The sequence below is a fragment of the Mustelus asterias genome, chromosome 20, assembly GCF_964213995.1.
Source record: "Mustelus asterias chromosome 20, sMusAst1.hap1.1, whole genome shotgun sequence".
NCBI lineage: Eukaryota > Metazoa > Chordata > Chondrichthyes > Carcharhiniformes > Triakidae > Mustelus > Mustelus asterias.
Genome location: NC_135820.1, coordinates 22,704,337 through 22,723,914, shown reverse-complemented (window position 1 = coordinate 22,723,914; position 19,578 = coordinate 22,704,337).

Genomic DNA, 19,578 nt, shown 5'->3' with positions numbered 1-19,578 from the left:
GAAGTTTGCCTTTACCTTCCAGGGACAGCAATACACTTGGACTTGCTGACCACAGGGTTTCCATAATTCCCCGTCCATCTTCCAAAGGGGACTAGCTACCGGGCTAGAAAAGTTTTCCCGACCCAAGTGCCTGGTCCAATATGTAGACGACTTATTGTTACAGACGGACACCAAAGAGGAGCACGTAACATTGCTGGATGAAGATGTCACTAGTGCGGTTGACAGAGGGGAACCGGTGGATGTGGTGTTTTTAGATTTCCAGAAGGCGTTCGATAAGGTGCCTCACAAAAGGTTGCTGCAGAAAATTGGGGTACACGGAGTTAGGGGTAAGGTGTTGGCGTGGATTGGGGATTGGCTATCTAACAGGAAGCAGAGAGTTGGGATAAATGGGTGCTTTTCTGGTTGGCAGTTGGTGACCAGTGGCGTGCCGCAGGGATCGGTGCTGGGGCCTCAATTGTTTACCATTTACATAGATGATCTGGAGGAGGGGACTGAATGTAGGGTATTCAAGTTTGCTGATGACACGAAGGTGAGTGGGAAAGCGAATTGCGTGGAGGACGCGGAAAGTCTGCAGAGAGATTTGGATAGGCTGAGCGAGTGGGCGAGGATCTGGCAGATGGAATATAACGTTAGCAAATGTGAGGTTATCCACTTTGGAAGAAATAATAGTAAATTGGAATATTATTTAAATGGAGAAAAATTACATCGTGCGACTGTGCAGAGGGACCTGGGGGTCCTTGTGCACGAATCGCAAAAACTCAGTCTGCAGGTGCAGCAGGTGATCAAGAAGGCGAATGGAATGTTGGCCTTTATCGCGAGGGGGATAGAATATAAAAGCAGGGAGGTCTTGCTGCAACTGTACAAGGCACTGGTGAGGCCGCAACTGGAGTACTGTGTGCAGTTTTGGTCCCCTTATTTACGAAAGGATATATTGGCCTTGGAGGGAGTGCAGAGAAGGTTCACCAGGTTGATACCGGAGATAAGGGGTGTAGCTTATGAGGAGAGATTAAACAGATTGGGTCTGTACTCGTTGGAGTTTAGAAGGATGAGGGGTGATCTTATAGAGACATATAAGATAATGAAGGGGCTGGATAGGGTAGAGGTGGAGAGATTCTTTCCACTTAGAAGGGAAACCAGAACTAGAGGGCACAGCCTCAAAATAAGGGGGGGCCGGTTCAGAACAGAGTTGAGGGGGAACTTCTTCTCTCAGAGGGTAGTGAATCTCTGGAATTCTCTGCCCATTGAAGTGGTGGAGGCTTCCTCGTTGAATATGATTAAATCACGGGTAGATAGTTTTCTGATCGATAAGGGAATTAGGGGATATGGGGAGCAGGCGGGTAAGTGGAACTGATTCGCTTCAGATCAGCCATGATCTTGTTGAATGGCGGGGCAGGCTCGAAGGGCCAGATGGCCTACTCCTGCTCCTATTTCTTATGTAAGTGATTTCATTGAAACGTATAAGATCCTGACAGGACTTAGCAGCGTGGATGATCAAAGGATGTTTCCCCTTGTGGAAGAGGCAAGAACTAGTTTAAAAATAATGGGTCTCCCATTTAAGACAGAAATTAGGAGAACCTTTTCCTTTTAGCGGATTGTGACTCTTTGAAACTATCTTCCCAGGAGAGTGATGAAGGCAGTGGTATTCAATATTTTTAAGGCAGAGGTAGTTAGACTCTTGACTAACAAGAGAGTAAATCAAAGGTCATAAAGGTGGGTGTGGAGGATGTTTATAGCAATTTGGTGTTGAGGTCAGAATCAGATCATCTATGATCTTATTAGATGGCGGAGTAGGCTTGAGGGGCTGAATGGCCTACTCCTGCCCCTCATCCTTATGTCCATTGGTTGCATTAACTATTTCTCTAATGCATTATTTTTATCATTACAGCAACTGAGTTCAGAGATTATTGACATAATTTATTTCCTCTGCAGAAACATACACAAAAGATTGACACTTTTACCAAGTTTTCCCTGAAATCTGTCCAGCAAAGGATGTCATCAACAAGCTTTCAAATCCACGGCTACAGGTTTGCATTGTTACAGTTAGTGTTATCAAAATGAAGCAACACCGTGTTCAGGGGTTGATTCACACCTTTTTGATATGCTCAAAGCATTGGATTTGGTTTTGTACTATAATATCTTATATCTCTGATGCACCATCAATCAAGCAAAGACTAGTTTGTATGCAAGAACAAATAGGCTTTTATTAACAAGAACTTGGAGCTATTCCTGTCGGAGATCTGGTCCGTACTAAAGGCTAGGGGGAGGAATCTTGGGCGGAGGCGGCAGGGATATGCCACATATACAGATAATGACAGATCCTAACTAACAGTGGTTAACCACAACAGATAACAGCTAACAGTGGTTTACCACATTCACCCCCTGTTTAAAAAAGAGTCTGTCGGGGGTGAGGCAGAATGAACAATATTTGCAGGTTCAGTCTATCTGGAGGCTTGCTCTGCCGCTGCGACCGCCGTAGTGCCGGTTCCGATGTAGGTTCAGGTGGCCGCAGTGTTGTTTCAAGCGCCAGGACGTTGTTGTCATTAGTAGTCTCTTCCGATCGTCGAGTGCGTGGTGGCGACTCCTGGGGCTCAGGCGAGCTGTATACGGGGGTGAGAGGAGTGAATAGTGGTTCTGATGTGGTAGGGACAAAGTTGGGGATTGGAGGTGAGGGGTTGGGAGCCATAGTGGTCCCTGAGTCCCCTGTGGATGTTAGGTCTCAGATAGATACCGTGTCCTCCCGCCCATCGGATTACGCCACATAGGCGTACTGGGGGTTGGCGTGGAGGAGTTGAACCCTTTCGACCGGGGGTCAGACTTATGGGTCCTGACATGCTTCCGAAGCAGGACAAGGCCCGGGTATGCCAGCCACGACGGTAGTGAAGTCCCTGAGGAAGATTTCCTGGGGAACACGAACATCCGTTTGTGGGGGGTGGCATTGGTTGCCGTGCACAGGAGGGACCTAATGGAGTGTAGTGCCTCCGGTAGGACCTCTTGCCAGCGGGTGACTGTGTTGTAGGTAAAAAAACCTCTGACACTATTAGTGGATCAAAGTGCAGGTTTATTTTCACAATTGTGGGAGAAGTGAGGTTCCTAACAGTGAACCCCCAACCTTCTCTTCGAACACAAGTAAGAACAGAGTTTATATATGTCCCGGGCCCCACCCCCATTACATTGCAATTCTCTAAGATGTCTGTCATTGTTCATGGTGACATTCTTGTTGTATTAACAGTATCTTCCTCTGCATAGTTTGTTCGATCTCCAAGGCCACAATTGTTCGTCATTTATATCCTTGAAACAACATCACAGGTTTTGCACAAACATGTTAATTGATATACATTCAAGTTTGTATAATACTTTATATCAGGATAAGATGAATAACGTATGATGAATATATATGTATGAATCTATGGTTATACGATCACAGAAGGCATACATGTCAACTCCATTGTGTTAAACAAAGGTAGATGAAAATGGAGACTGTTTAGCTTATTTCGAGCTGGGTGAACCGCATTTCTGAATAACAAGTGGAGACAGCAAGAATAGCTGTTCCTCTTATCTGGTACAGACATGAAAAACACCAAACTCTGACGAAAACATGAACTCTGCAGTGTTCTCAACAAAATCACAGAGTTCGGGTCTTAATGCTTAAGTGTGACAAAGTTCATTAACCCATTCCCGACTTCAACTGGAAGGCCTTTAGACCGTAGCGCTAGTAAAACGGCATTCCAGACTATTGCGTTCTCTCTCTCAACCTGTCCATTTCCCCGGGGGTTGTAGCTAGTAGTCCTACTCGAGGCTATACCTTTGGAGAGCAGGTACCGTCGCAGTTCATCACTCATGAAGGAGGATCTCCGGTCACTATGGATATAGCTAGGGAAACCGAACAGGGTGAAGAGGCTGCGCAGGGCCCTGATGACTGTGGACGAGGACATATCTGGGCAGGGAATAGCGAAGGGGAAACGTGAATACTCGTCAATGACATTGAGGAAATATATATTGTGATCAGATGAGGGGAGGGGCCCTTTGAAGTCAATGCTTCGGCGTTAAAAGGGGCGGGTGGCTTTTATGAGGTGTGCCCTGTCTGGTCGGTAGAAGTGCGGCTTGCATTCCGTGCAGACCTGGCAATTTCGAGTTATAGACCTGACATCCTCAACGGAGTAGGGCAGGTTACGGGCTCTAATGAAGTGAAAAAACCTGATGACCCCCGGGTGGCAGAGGTCGTTGTGGAGAGCCTGTAACCGGTCCACCTGCGCACTGGCACATGTTCCACGGGACAGGGCATTTGGTGGCTCATTGAGCTTCCCGGGCCGATACAAGATATCGTAATTGTAGGTGGAGAGTTCGATTCTCCACTGCAATATCTTATTGTTCTTGATCTTGCCCCACTGCGTATTAGACCATAAGACCATAAGACATAGGAGCGGAAGTAAGGCCATTCGGCCCATCGAGTCCACTCCACCATTCAATCATGGTTGATTTCAACTCCATTTACCCGCTCTCTCCCCATAGCCCTTAATTCCTCGAGAAATCAAGAATTTATCAATTTCTGTCTTGAAGACGCTCAACGTCTCGGCCTCCACAGCCCTCTGTGGCAATGAATTCCACAGACCCACCACTCTCTGGCTGAAGAAATTTCTCCTCATCTCTGTTCTAAAGTGACTCCCTTTTATTCTAAGGCTGTGCCCCCGCGTCCTAGTCTCCCCTGTTAATGGAAACAACTTCCCTACGTCCATCCTATCTAAGCCGTTCATTATCTTGTAAGTTTCTATCAGATCTCCCCTCAACCTCCTAAACTCCAATGAATATAATCCCACGATCCTCAGACGTTCATCGTATGTCAGGCCTACCATTCCTGGGATCATCCGTGTGAATCTCCGCTGGACCCGCTCCAGTGCCAGTATGTCCTTCCTGAGGTGTGGGGCCCAAAATTGCTCACAGTACTCCAAATGGGGCCTAACCAGTGCTTTATAAAGCCTCAGAAGTACATCCCTGCTTTTGTATTCCAAGCCTCTTGAGATAAATGACAACATTACATTTGCTTTCTTAATTACGGACTCAACCTGCAAGTTTACCTTTAGAGAATCCTGGACTAGGACTCCCAAGTCCCTTTGCACTTTAGCATTATGAATTTTGTCACCGTTTAGAAAATAGTCCATGCCTCTATTCTTTTTTCCAAAGTGTACGACCTCGCACTTGCCCACGTTGAATTTCATCAGCCACTTCTTGGACCACTCTCCTAAACTGTCTAAATCTTTCTGCAGCCTCCCCACCTCCTCAATACTACCTGCCCCTCCACCTATCTTTGTATCATCGGCAAACTTGGCCAGAATGCTCCCAGTCCCGTCATCTAGATCGTTAATATATAAAGAGAACAGCTGTGGCCCCAACACTGAACCCTGCGGGACACCACTTGTCACCGGTTGCCATTCTGAGAAAGAACCTTTTATCCCAACTCTCTGCCTTCTGTCTGACAGCCAATCGTCAATCCATGTTAGTACCTTGCCTCGAATACCATGGGCCCTTATTTTACTCAGCAGTCTCCCGTGAGGCACCTTGTCAAAGGCCTTTTGGAAGTATTGTTGAACATGAAGGCAACGGATCATTGGTCCGTGTGTAGGGTGAACCATTTACCAGCTAAATAGTGGCACCAGTGCCATACAGCTTCCACTATGGCTTGGGCCTCCTTTTCGACAGAGGAGTGTCGAATTTTGAGGCCTTGGAGAGTTCGTGAAAAGAAGGCCACGGGTCTGCCCGCCTGGTTGAGGGTGGCAGCTAGGGCGAAGTCAGAGGCATCGCTCTCCACTTGGAACGGGATGGATTCGTCTATAGCGTGCATCGTGACCTTCGCGATGTCAGCTTTGATGCGGTCGAAGGCCAGACGGGCCTCTGCCGTCAGGAAAAAAGAGGTGGATTTTATGAGCGGACAGGCTTTATCCGCATAGTTGGGGACCCACTGTGCATAGTACAAGAAGAAACCCAGGCATCTTCTCAGTGCTTTGAGGCTAGTGGGAAGAGGAAGTTCCAGGAGGGGACGCATACAGTCAGGATCGGGACCGATGACTCCATTCTCCACTACGTACCCGAAGATGGCGAGGCGGTGTGTACGGAATACGCACTTCTCCTTATTGTCGGTCAGGTTAAGGAGACTAGCCATGTGCAGGAATCTGTGAAGGTTGGCATCGTGGTCCTGCTGATCACGGCCGCAGATGGTGACGTTATCCAGGTACGGGAAGGTGGCCCGCAGCCCGTTCTGGTCTACCATTCGGTCCATTTCACGCTGGAAAACTGAGACTCCGTTGGTGACGCCAAAAGGGACTCTAAGGAAGTGGTAAAGGCGACCATCCGCCTCAAAAACCGTATATTGGCAGTCCTCCGGGCGGATAGGGAGCTGGTGGTATGCTGACTTCAAGTCAATGGTGGAGAACACCCGATATTGTGCAATCTGATTGACCATGTCAGATATGCGGGGAAGAGGGTACGTGTCCAGCTGCGTGTATTGATTAATGGTCTGACCGTAGTCAATGACCATTCTGTGTTTCTCCCCAGTCTTAACGACTACCACTTGTGCTCTCCAGGGGCTGGTACTGGCCTGGATGATCCCTTCCTTCAGGAGCCGCTGGACTTCAGACCTGATAAAGGCCCTGTTTCCAGCACTATACCGCCTGCTCTTGATGGCAATGGGCTTGGAGTCAGGAGTGAGATTCACAAACAAGGAGGGAGGGGCGATTATAAGGGTCGAGAGACTGCAGGTGGTGCGCGGTGGGCAATTTAGACGCCGCTGATTGCAGACAGAGAGCGGGGGAAAAGACCTATTATACAGTATAGTGACACTCTTCAGATAGCCCCAGGAGTACAGCAGCGCAGAGATGTGGCAGCACGAGGAGCCTGAAGTTCTTGTATACTGTGCCCCGCACCTTCAGGGTCACCACGCAGTACCCGAGGACATTTACAGAGCGGGACTGCGATGCCATGGAGATCGTTTGCTTGACGGGCCGCACGGAAAAGGCGTATCGACTCACCGTATCAGGGTGAATGAAGCGTGGCTAAAGGACTGGTGCAAGAGGGAGGGTTTTAAATTCATAGATAACTGGGAAATCTTCAAGTCAGGATGGCAACTGTACAGAAAGGATGGGTTACACCTTAACTGGAAGGGAGCAAATATCCTGGCTGGGAGTTTTGCGAGAGTGTTTCGGCAGGATTTAAACTAGTGTGGCAGGGGGGTGGGGAACAAAACAGGAGGTCAGTAAATACTGAGGCTGGGGTTGAGCTGGGGGCCAGGGCAAGGCTCGCTAAGAAAAGGAGCACTCTGGAGGAGGATGACCTGACTGGGCCTGGAGGTCTGGAGTGCATCTGCTTCAATGCGAGGAGTGTAAAGGGTAAAACAGATGAACTTAGGGCCTTAATGCTTATGCGGAATTTGGATGTGGTTGCGGTGACGGAAACTTGGTTAAAAGAAGGACAGGACTGGCAGCTGAATATTCCGGGGTATGTGTTTTAGGCGAGACAGAGGAGGGGCTAAAAAAGGTGGGGGAGTAGCGATATTAGTTAAGGAGCATATTACCGCGGTGCAGAGGGTAGACAACTTAGAGGGGTCATGTACTGAGTCGCTGTGGGTGGAACTCAGAAACAGGAAGGGTGCAGTCACTATGCTGGGGGTGTACTACAGACCACCCAACAGCCCACGGGAAGTGGAGGAAAGGATATGTCAGGAGATTCTGGATAGGTGCAGAAAAAATAGGGTTGTTGTAGTGGGGGACTTTAATTTCCCTGGCACAGACTGGAAAGTGCTTAGAGCTGGGGGTCCGGACGGGGAGGAATTTGTAAAATGCGTACTGAAAGGTTCTTTGGAACAGTATGTAGATAGCCCGACTAGAGAGGGGGCTATACTGGACCGAGTTCTTGGAAATGAGCCCGGTCAGGTCGTCAAAGTTTCGGTAGGGGAACATGTGGCAAATAGTGACCACAACTCTGTTAACTTTAGGATAGTAATGGACAAGGATGAGTGCTGTCCTACGGGCAGGGTGCTAAATTGGGGGAAGGCTGACTATAGCCGGATTAGGCAGGAATTGGTGGATGTTGATTGGGAGAGGATGTTCGAGGGTAAGTCCGCATCTGGCATGTGGGAGTCTTTTAAGGAACTATTGATAAGGCTGCAGGACAGGCATGTGCCTGTAAAAAGGAAAGATAGGAAAGGTAGGATTCGAGAACCGTGGATAACCAGGGAAATTGAGGATCTGATTAAAATGAAAAGGGAGGCGTACGTTAAGTCCAGGCAACTGAAAACAGATGGAGCTCTGGAGGAATACAGAGAGAGTAGGAAAGAACTCAAACGGGGAGTTAGAAGAGCAAAAAGAGGTCACGAGATGTTCTTGGCAGGCAGGATTAAGGAGAATCCTAAGGCATTCTATTCATACGTTAGGAACAAAAGAGTTGTCAGGGAGAAAATCGGACCTCTCAGGGACAAAGGAGGGGAATTATGCTTAGAACCCAAGGGAATAGGGGAGATCCTAAATGAATACTTTGCATCGGTATTCACGAAGGAGAGGGGCGTGTTAACCGGTAGTGTCTCGGAGGGAGGTGTTGACCCGTTAGAGAAAATCTCCATTACAAGAGAGGAAGTGTTACGTTTTTTAGGAAATATTAAAACTGACAAAGCCCCAGGGCCTGATGGCATCTATCCTCGACTGCTCAGGGAGACGAGAGATGAAATTGCTGGGCCTCTGACGGAAATCTTTGTCGCTTCTTTGGACACGGGTGAGGTCCCTGAGGATTGGAGGATAGCGAATGTGGTCCCGTTGTTTCAGAAGGGTAGCAGGGGTAACCCAGGAAATTATAGGCCGGTGAGCTTGACGTCCGTGGTAGGGAAGTTGTTGGAGAGGATTCTTAGAGACAGGATGTATGTGCATTTAGAACGAAACAATCTCATTAGTGACAGACAGCATGGTTTTGTAAGAGGGAGGTCGTGCCTTACAAATTTGGTGGAGTTTTTCGAGGAAGTGACAAAAACGGTCGATGAAGGATGTTGTCTATATGGATTTCAGTAAGGCATTTGACAAAGTCCCACATGGCAGGTTGGTTAAGAAGGTTAAGGCTCATGGGATACAAGGAGAAGTGGCTAGATGGGTGGAGAACTGGCTTGGCCATAGGAGACAGAGGGTAGTGGCCGAAGGGTCTTTTTCCGGCTGGAGGTCTGTGACCAGTGGTGTTCCGCAGGGCTCTGTACTGGGACCTCTGCTATTTGTGATATATATAAATGATTTGGAAGAAGGTGTAACTGGTGTAATCAGCAAGTTTGCGGATGACACGAAGATGGCTGGAATTGCGGATAGCGAAGAGCATTGTCGGGCAATACAGCAGGATATAGATAGGCTGGAAAATTGGGCGGAGAGGTGGCAGATGGAGTTTAATCCGGATAAATGCGAAGTGATGCATTTTGGAAGAAATAATGTACGGCGGAGTTATACAATAAATGGCAGAGTCATCAGGAGTATAGAAACACAGAGGGACCTAGGTGTGCAAGTCCACAAATCCTTGAAGGTGGCAACACAGGTGGAGAAGGTGGTGAAGAAGGCATATGGTATGCTTGCCTTTATAGGACGGGGTATAGAGTATAAAAGCTGGAGTCTGATGATGCTGCTGTATAGAACACTGGTTAGGCCACATTTGAAGTACTGCGTCCAGTTCTAGTCGCCGCACTACCAGAAGGACGTGGAGGCATTGGAGAGAGTGCAGAGAAGGTTTACCAGGATGTTGCCTGGTATGGAGGGTCTTAGCTATGAGGAGAGATTGGGTAGACTGGGGTTGTTCTCCTTGGAAAGACGGAGAATGAGGGGAGATCTAATAGAGGTATACAAGATTATGAAGGGTATAGATAGGGTGAACAGTGGGAAGCTTTTTTCCAGGTCGGAGGTGACGATCACGAGGGGTCACGGGCTCAAGCTGAGAGGGGCGAAGTATAACTCAGACATCAGAGGGACGTTTTTTACACAGAGGGTGGTGGGGGCCTGGAATGCGCTGCCAAGTAGGGTTGTGGAGGCAGGCACGCTGACATCGTTTAAGACTTACCTGGATAGTCACATGAGCAGCCTGGGAATGGAGGGATACAAACGATTGGTCTAGTTGGACCAAGGAGCGGCACAGGCTTGGAGGGCCGAAGGGCCTGTTTCCTGTGCTGTACTGTTCTTTGTTCTCTTTGTTCTCTTTGTTCTCCATACTCCCACTGTCAAACAAACAATGCTCCCTGTGCCCGCTTACCTCGATGTCCATCATGGACTTGGCGAGTCGGTGAGACTTGGACTGGGTAACCGACGCCACCGTTGGATCTTGCACATAGTCGTAGGGGGCTGATGAGGTAGGAGATGGCGGCCCCTGCTGGTCGCTGGCGGCCGAAGTCGTCCAAGATGGCGACCCCCACAGGTCGCACGCGGCCGGAGTCGTCCAAGATGGCGGCCCCCGCAGGTCACATGCGGCGCTCGTGGATTTGGAGATGGACTTACAGCAGACTTTGGCATAGTGTCCCTTGTTCCCACACGCGGAACAGAACGACTCCCTCACCGGGCAGGGTTGTCAGGGGTGCTTACCCAGGCCGCAGAAGTAGCACTTCGGCCCTCCAGAGGCTGCTGCAGCGGTCAGATCGGTGAGACGTGGTGCGGCGTAGGTCTGTGGCCCTCCCGAGTACAGGGGTAACGACGGCTGCGGTGTCCACGATGCGCCCACGTGGTCAGGTGAGTAGACCTCAAGATATTGGGAGGTCACCTCTAAGGATTTGGCCAGTTCCACAGTTTTCTTTAAGTCCAGCGCACCCTGTTCCAGTAGCCGTTGTCGGATATAAGTTGTCCCAATGCCCGTGACAAAGGCATCCATGATTAAGTCCTCTGTGTATTGGATGGCAGTCACAGTCTTGCAGTTGCAAAGAACAAAGAACAATACAGCACAGGAACAGGCCCTTCGGCCCTCCAAGCCCGCGCCGCTCCCTGGTCCAAACTAGACCATTCTTTTGTATCCCTCCATTCCCACTCCGTTCATATAGCTGTCTAGATAAGTCTTAAACGTTCCCAGTGTGTCCGCCTCCACCACCTTGCCCGGCAGCGCATTCCAGGCCCCCACCACCCTCCGTGTAAAATATGTCCTTCTGATATCTGTGTTAAACCTCCCCCCCTTCACCTTGAACCTATGACCCCTCGTGAACGTCACCACCGACCTGGGGAAAAGCTTCCCACCGTTCACCCTATCTATGCCTTTCATAATTTTATACACCTCTATTAAGTCTCCCCTCATCCTCCGTCTTTCCAGGGAGAACAACCCCAGTTTACCCAATCTCTCCTCATAACTAAGCCCTTCCATACCAGGCAACATCCTGGTAACCCTCCTCTGTACTCTCTCCAAAGCCTGCACGTCCTTCTGGTAGTGTGGCGACCAGAACTGGACGCAGTATTCCAAATGCGGCCGAACCAATGTTCTATACATCTGCAACATCAGACCCCAACTTTTATACTCTATGCCCCGTCCTATAAAGGCAAGCATGCCATATGCCTTCTTCACCACCTTCTCCACCTGTGACGTCACCTTCAAGGATCTGTGGACTTGCACACCCAGGTCCCTCTGCGTATCTACAACCTTTATGGTTCTGCCATTTATCGTACAGCTCCTCCCTACATTATTTCTACCAAAATGCATCACTTTGCATTTATCAGGATTGAACTCCATTTCTTTGCCCAAATTTCCAGCCTATCTATATCCTTCTGTAGCTTCTGACAATGCTCCTCACTATCTGCAAGTCCTGCCAATTTTGTGTCGTCCGCAAACTGACTGATCACCCCAGTCTCACCTTCTTCTAGATCATTTATATAAATCACAAACAGCAGAGGTCCCAATACAGAGCCCTGCGGAACACCACTAGTCACAGGCCTCCAGCCGGAAAAAGACCCTTCCACTACCACCCTCTGTCTTCTGTGACCAAGCCAGTTCTCCACCCATCTAGCCACCTCCCCCTTTATCCCATGAGATCCAACCTTTTTCACCAGCCTACCATGAGGGACTTTGTCAAACGCTTTACTAAAGTCCATATAGACGACATCCATGGCCCTTCCCTCGTCAACCATTTTGGTCACTTCTTCAAAAAACTCCACCAGGTTAGTGAGGCATGACCTCCCTCTCACAAAATCAGGCTGACTATCGTTCATGAGTTTATTCCTTTCTAAATGCGCATACATCCTATCTCTAAGAATCTTCTCCAACAACTTCCCCACCACGGACGTCAAGCTCACTGGCCTATAATTACCCGGGTTATCCTTCCTACCCTTCTTAAATAACGGGACCACATTAGCTATCCTCCAATCCTCTGGGACCTCACCTGTGTCCAGTGACGAGACAAAGATTTGCGTCAGAGGCCCAGCGATTTCATCTCTCGTCTCCCTGAGCAGCCTTGGATAGATTCCATCAGACCCTGGGGATTTGTCAGTCTTTATATTCTCTATCAAACCTAACACTTCCTCCCTTGTAATGGAGATTTTCTCCAACGGTTCAATACTCCCCTCCGAGACACTCCCAGTCAACACATCCCTCTCCTTTGTGAATACCAACGCAAAGTATTCATTTAGGATCTCCCCTACTTCTTTGGGCTCTGAGCATAATTCCCCACTTTTGTCCCTGAGAGGTATGATTTTTTCCCTGACGTATGAATAAAATGCCTTGGGATTCTCCTTAATCCTGTCTGCCAAGAACATTTCGTGACCCTTTTTGCTCTTCTAATTCCCCGTTTGAGTTCTTTCCTACTTTCTTTGTACTCTTCCAGAGCTCCCTCCGTTTTTAGCTGCCTGGACCTAACATACGCCTCTCTTTTCTTTTTGACCAGTCCCTCAATTTCCCTGGTTAGCCACGGTTCTCGAATCCTACCCTTCCTATCCTTCTTTTTTACAGGCACATGCCTGTCCTGCAGCCCTAACAACTGTTCCTTAAAAGACTCCCACATGCCAGATGTGGATTTACCCTCAAACAGCCTCTCCCAATCAAGAGCTGCCAATTTCTGCCTAATCCCACTAAAGTTAGCCTTCCCCCACTCCAACACCTTACCCTTGGGACACCACTCATCCTTTTCCATCACTATCCTAAAACTAACAGAATTGTGGTCACTATTTGCCACATGTTCCCCTACCGAAACTTTGAAGACCTGACCGGGCTCATTCCCCAGTACGAGGTCCATTATAGCCCCCTCTCTAGTCGGGCTATCTCCATATTGTTCCAAAGAACCCTCCTGTACGCATTTTACAAATTCCTCCCCATTCAGAGTCCCAGCTCTCAGCGATTTCCAGTCTATACCAGGGAAATTGAAGTCTCCCACTACAACAACCCTATTTTTCCTGCACCTCTCCAGTATCTCCTGACATATCCGTTCTTCCACTTCCCTTGGGCTGTTGGGGGGCCTGTAGTACACCCCCAACATAGTGACTGCGCCCTTCCTGTTTCTAAGCTCCACCCAGAGTGACTCGTTACACAACCCCTCTGAATTGTCCTCCCTCTGCACCGCTGTAATATGCTCTCCAACTAATACTGCTACTCCCCCACCTCTTTTGGCCCCTCCTCTGTCTCGCCTAAAACACTTGTACCCCGGAATATTCAGCTGCCAGTCCTGTCCCTCTTTCAACCAAGTCTCTGTCTCCGCAACCACATCCAAATTCCTCGTAAGCATTAAGGCCCTAAGTTCGTCTGTCTTACCTGCTACGCTCCTTGCATTGAAGTATAAGCACTCCAGACCTCCAGGCCCAGTGAGGTCATCCTCCCCCAGAGTGCTCTTCTTCTTTGCCAGCCTTGTCCCAGCCCCAAGCTCGTCCCCAGCCTCTACACTTGTAGACCTAATATTTTGATCCCCACCCCCCTGCCATACTAGTTTAAACCCCCCCGAACTGCACTAGCAAAACTCCCAGCCAGGATATTCGTGCCCTTCCAACTTAGTTGTGACCCGTCCTTCTTGTACAGGTGCCATCCTCTCCTGAAAACTTCCCATTGATCTCGGAAAATGAAGCCCTCCCTCCTGGACCATTCCTTTAGCTAAGCATTCAATTGTACTAACTCCCTATTCCTTGCCTCACTGGCACGAGGCATTGGGAGCAGCCCAGAGATGGCCACCCTGGAGGCCCTACTTTTTAGCCTATTTCCCAACTCCCTGAATTGCTCTCGTAGGATCCCCCTGCTCTTCCTATCTACGTCATTTGCACCAATGTGTACAATGACATCCGTTTCTTTATCTCCCCCTTTTAATATGCCTCCTATCCTCTTGGAGACATCCATGACCCCAGCACCAGGTAGGCAGACTACCACCCTGGAGTCCCGTTCGCACCCACAGAATCACCTGTCTGTGCCTCTAACCGACGCATCCCCCACCACTATTGCTCTCCTAACCCCTCTCTTTCCTTTCCGGGCCACAGAGCCTGACTGTGTGCCAGTGACCTGGTCACTGTGGCTTACCCCTGGAGAGTCATCCTCCTCCACACTATCCAAAACAATATACTTGTTTTGGAGTGGGACAACCACAGGTGACCCCTCCTCTAATTGCTCACTCCCCTCCCCTCTCACACCTGTCGCCGAGCCCTTCCTATTATGAGAGACAGCTACTGGAATACTCTCTGGTACGTTACCCTTCTGACCTTTACTCCTCCTAACTGTGACCCACGTGTCTTCCTCCCGATGCCCCGGTGTAACTAGTTCCCTATAACTCATGTCAATTATTCTCTCATTCTCCCTGACTAGACCAAGGTCAGCAATCTGCAGCTCCAGTTCCGTGACGCGGTCCCTCAGGAGCTGCAGTTCCACGCACCTGGCGCAAATGTGGTCCTCCGGGAGGCTAGGTGTTTCCAGGAACTCCCACATCCCACACCGGAAGCACCGAACTGGCCTATCACTCATAGTTACCCTTATCCTATATAGGTTTGGATAAAAATAACTTTCCTTGCCTCACCCTTTCAACCTAAGCCCTGTGAGCCAAAGCCCTTATAGCTCACACTCTGCTTCCCACACATTCCCCTGCCCGCTCCCGACGCTGCCTGCTGTATAGTGCGGCCGGCTTTTTATGCTCCAGTCGAACAAAGAGGTTGAACCCCCCAGGTAACTGACTTTTATACTAAGAACTCAACCTCCCAGAATCCCCTTCAGCTGACCTCACTTCCTTTAATTTAAAACCTTGAAAAAAGCCCGCGAAACTTTGTTCGACTGGAGCAGGACTGAGGGAGAGATTCTTAGCAGGAGTGCTGAGGGTAAGCAAAGTACTGATTGATTGATTGATTTATTTAATTGTATAGTTGCAGTTCCGGCCAAGCAGTCGCAATGCGTGCAGGAATTGGTCAACCAATTCTCCTGGCTGCCATCTGCACTTAGCTAGGAGATGTCTCGCGTAGACTTCATTCGGCCGTTTGTTATACTGGCCCTTTAAAAGTTCAATGGCGTCCTTGTAATTTTCTGCGTCCCGAATCGTAGAATATACTACGTCGCTTACCCAGCCGTGGAGCACTCGTAGTTTGTCGCATCCGAACGGACAACAGCGGAGGCGTCGATGTAGTCTTCGAAGCATTTCAGCCAATGATCAAACGTGTTTGACGCTCCTACAGTTTGAGGATCCAGATTCAATCTGTCGGGTTTTAACTTCTGCTCCATTTTAAAATCTTGTTAATAAAATTGATGCACCATCAATCAAGCAAAGACTAGTTTGTATGCAAGAACAAATAGGCTTTTATTAACAAGAACTTGGAGCCATTCCTGTCGGAGATCTGGTCCGTACTAAAGGCTAGGGGGAGGAGCCATCGCCTTTATACCCAGACCGGGGGGGAGGAGTCTTGGGCGGAGCCGGCGGGGAGTGCCACATATACAGATAATAACAGATACTAACTAACAGTGGTTAACCACAACAGCTAACAGTGGTTTACCACAATCTCAACCTTTAATATATCTTTCCTTCTTTTTATATTGATTGATAACTGCCTCCTGGTATAACCCTTTTATACGTTAATCTTTTTTCACTACTTTGAATTGGCTCATTGTCATCTTCAGTTATCTTGTCATCCATTTGTCATCGAACTGCAACTGCACCAAACTGTGTCTGAGCCTTTTTTTGAGCTCCCCTGCCCTGTCACTAAATTTTATTGGAACCCATGTTTCAGAAAAATCTTAATGCCCCACAATAGCCATATGCCCTCACATCCTTCTTTAACTGTTCTGTGGATTAGTCTACAGTTAAACATATTTGCTAAGTTAACAGACTTTTATGAAGGCACCAGTTAAAACGTAGTAACTTCTATGAATTAAATAATTTGACTTAATGTGGTCAGCTTTGTCTTTGATGTGAAGATGTGGATGCTGCACACTCACGATGCTCCACTTCTCCAGCTTCCACCCTAAACATGTTAAAGAAGCCATCCCCTACGGACAAGTCCTCCGTATATACAAGATCTGCTCAGATGAAGAGGAATGCAACGGACACCTATAGACACTAAAAAACACCCTCGCAAGAACGGGATATGACGCTTGACCCATCGATGCGCCACAGCAAAAAACTGCACCGACCTACTCAGAAGACAAACACGGGACATGACCAACAGAGTGCCCTTCGTCATCCAGTACTTCCCGGAGCAGAGAAACTATGACATCGGGCCCTATTTTACCATTTTGATTCTACGTGCTGGGCGGACTTGAAACTGGGAGTGTTTCAAATCCGACTTTTAGACCCATTCTGAGGTGCCCCCATGCACACTCTGCCTGCAAAAATATCAGTGAGTCCGAATCGCGCTACACAAGCCTTTGGGCGGTGTTTAACACACACAGAATCCTGCAGCTCCAATCGGCACCTCCAACTGCGCATGCGCAGAACAAAAATAATGGAATTCTGTTCGTAGGATCAGTTAATAGAATTTTGCAAGCCCAGGCCAAATGGTGGGGTTCACATGTAGTGTGACATCATAGAATCATAAAAACCCTACAGTACAGAAAGAGGCCATTCGGCCCATCGAGTCTGCACCGACCACAATCCCACCCAGGCCCTACCCCCATATCCCTACATATTTTACCCACTAATCCCTCTAACCTACGCATCTGAGGACACTAAGGGGCAATTTTAGCATGGCCAATCAACCTAATCCGCACATCTTTGGACCGTGGGAGGAAACCGGAGCACCCGGAGGAAACCCACGCAGACATGAGGAGAATGTGCAAACTCCACACAGACAGTGACCCAAGCTGGGAATCGAACCCAGGTCCCTGGAGCTGTGATGCAGCAGTGCTAACCACTGTGCTACCTTGCCGCCCCATGAACCCAAGATCTTGGTTGAGGCCATCCTCATGCATCTGGAAATTTCTGATCAGTTTCTGCTCAGCGATTCTGCAGTGTCGTGTCCCTTGAAGGTCAACCATGGAGAACGCTTACCCGAAGATCGGAGGCTGAATGCCCTTGACTGCTGAAGTCTTCTCTGACTGGAAGGGAACACTCCTGCCTGGCGATTGTTGTGCGGTGTCCGTTCATCCATTGTCGTAGCGTCTGTGTGGTCTCACCATTGTACCACGCCTCGGGATATCCTTTCCTGCAGCATATGAAGTAGACAACGCTGGCCGTGTCACATGAGTATGTATCATGTACTGGTGTTCTTACATGCGATAGTGGTATCCATGTCGATGATCCAGCATGTCTTGCAAAGGTTGCTGTGGCAGGGTTGTGTGGTTTTGTGTGGTTTTGTGGTTGCTGTTCTCCTGAAGGCTGGGTAGTTTGCTGTGAATGGTCTGTTTGAAGGCGAGTAGTGGGGGTGTGGGAATGGCCTTAGCAAGATGTTCGCCTTCATCGAAGACATGTTGAAGGCTCTGAAAAAGATGTTGGAGTTTCTCTGCTCCGGGGAATTACTGGACGACGAAGGGTACTCTGATAGTCATGTACGGTGTTTGTCTTCTGAAGAGGTCGGTGCGGTTTCTCGCTGTGGCGCGTCAGAACTGTCGATCGATGAGTTGAGCGCCATATCCCGTTTGTACGAGGGTGTCTCTCAGCGTCTGTAGGGGTCTGTTGTGTTCCTCCTCATCTGAGCAGACCCTGTGTATACGGAGGGCTTGTCCGTAGGTGATGGCTTCTTTAACGTGTTCAGGGTGGAAGCTGGAGAAGTGAAGCATCATGAGGTTATCCGTGGGCTTGCAGTAGAGTGTCCTTGATGGAGATGCAGGTGTCCAAGAATGCAACCGATTCTGGAGAGTATGATGGTGGGATGGAACTTGTTGATATCATCTTCGCCGTGAGTCCAAAGGAAGAAAATGTCATCAATGTATCTAGTGTATAGCATTGGTTGAATGTCCTGTGCGGTGAAGAGGTCTTACTCAAACTCGTGCATGAATATGTTGGCATATTGAGGTGCAAGTTTGGTCCCTATTGCTGTTCCATGTGTCTGGATGAAGAACTGGTTGTTGAAAGTGAAGATGTTGTGGTCCAGGATGAAGCAGATGAGTTGTAAAATTGCATCTGGAGATTGGAAGTTGTTGGTGTTGAGTAATGAGGCTGTTGAAGCAATGCCGTTGTCTTGGGGGATGCTATTGTAGAGGGCTGAGGCGTAAATTGTGATGAGGAGCGTTCCTGGTTCAACTGGTCCATGGGTGCTGAGTTTCTGTAAGAAGTCCGTAGTGTCATGACAGAAGCTGGGAGTTCCTAGTATGATGTGTTTCAAGATGCCCTCGACGTAGCCAGACAGGTTCTCACGCAGGGTCCCATTGCTTGATACGATGGGACAATCGGGTGTGTTGGCCTTGTGTATCATCTGGAGACAGGAGAAATCTCCAATGCGGGGAGTACATGGAATGAGATCACGAAGGGTGCTCTGAAGGTCTGGATCAAAGGTCTTGATCAGTCTGCTGAGTTTGCGGGTGTGTTCTTTGGTCAGATCTGCGTGTAACTGCAGCTGATCTGATGTGGCTGCAACTCTGCTGGCCATTTCATTGCAAGGGCTATGGAAATATAGATAGAATAATACAGTGCAGAAGAGGCCCTTCAGCCCACCAGGTCTGCACCGACATGTGAGAAACACCTGATCTACCTACCTAATCCAGTTTCCTCCCACACTCCAAAGATGTGCCGGATGGCCATGCTAAATTGACCTTTAGTGTCGGGGGACTAGCAGGGTAAATACATGGGGTTATGATGATAGGGCCTGGGTGGGATTGTTGTCAGTGCAGGCTCAATGGGCCAAATGGCCTCCTTCTGTACAGTAGGGATTCTATGAAATGCTCCATTCCAGGCAGTATCCTGGTCAATTGCCTCTGCACCCTCACCAGTGCAATCAGATCCTTTCTATAATATGGTGACCACTGTCTATAGTGAGAAATAATAAATAATAAATCACTCTGTTCACTCACAGAACCTCCACTCTGTCATTTCATGCTGCCAAGTTCGGCGAAGCCATGTGCCTCATTCCTGTGGAATGTGAGAATGTCTCTCCCACACCGAGGACAGAGTAAAGAACTCCGGATGCAGGCAACCTTCTGGGAGAGGCCAATGGGCTGTTGAAGTGCTGATTGTCTGCTCAGCTCGGGTGTAAGATGAAAGTGAAAACCTGGCCAAATACTTAG